This window comes from Pygoscelis adeliae, unplaced genomic scaffold, assembly GCF_000699105.1.
Source record: "Pygoscelis adeliae isolate BGI_AS28 unplaced genomic scaffold, ASM69910v1 Scaffold404, whole genome shotgun sequence".
Taxonomy (NCBI): Eukaryota; Metazoa; Chordata; class Aves; order Sphenisciformes; family Spheniscidae; genus Pygoscelis; species Pygoscelis adeliae.
The window spans coordinates 506,705-507,697 of NW_008824598.1; positions in this window are offsets into that span (position 1 = coordinate 506,705).

Here is a 993-nt window from a genome sequence, read left to right on the forward strand (position 1 = left end):
TTAAGTTTCATAAAATTATAACTGGTCAATCTTAATTTAAAACAGATTTTTTGGTTCAGATGAACATAATTTAAAACTTGAGTAAGACTCTCAACACGACATGTAAGAAAAGAACAGCCCAAGTGGAGTCTCACTCGCAGTAGCGTACTGTTAGGATCTGTCTCTTTATCAAGACCATTAAAGATGCTTTTCTTTAATGGAGGATAAGTAAATAGCTTGTTTGAAAAATGTTAGCTCTTGTGTACTGACATAGTTTCTAATTAGCATAGGTAGGCTATAACTCCCTTGAAAATTTTTAGGACTTTTGATTGACCCAATGCTTCCTTGGATTAGGGAGCTCAGTCAGTTAAATGCAGCTCATCTTAATGTTGCCCCAAATTTAATTATCACCATACTATGGACTTTTTACAATAGCTGTCAAAGAAGCTGTTACAGCTGGTTATGAAATCAAACATACCGCTCAAAAAATGGCATGTTTTTAATAAATCATGGCTTGTTTCAGTTTTATTCCTGTATTACTTCCCTGTATCTATCTGCTGCTCCCTGGCCAAGAAATTGTATGCTGTTTTGCCTTGACTCTGCAACCGCCAGGACGCTTCAGAGGGTCCCGGTCACAGAAACAATGTAAGAAAAAGATCCTGCAGTAATCAGTGTACCTGTGATACAGAGTGGTTTGGGTTTTGGGTTTGGTGGGGTTTTCTTTTCTTCTTAATTACCTAGCTCTGTTGCTACTAAGGGTGTATTTGGGGGCTCTCTGAGGATGTGTTTCACCCTAAACCTCCTACTTCTCTTTGCTCTCAGCTGTCGTTTGGCCCTTTGGGAGAGGAGCCTGGTGGCCATCACACCTCTTCCTAAGCACAGCGGGAGCATCAGTTGCAGTGAGATGAATTACTAGGGTTTGGGGGTGAGCCAGGGGCGTGCGTGTCCCGGAGAGAGGCACCTTGGCCCCCGCCGGGCGGTGGTACGGGGCCGGCCGTTGGCGCCGGGGAGCTG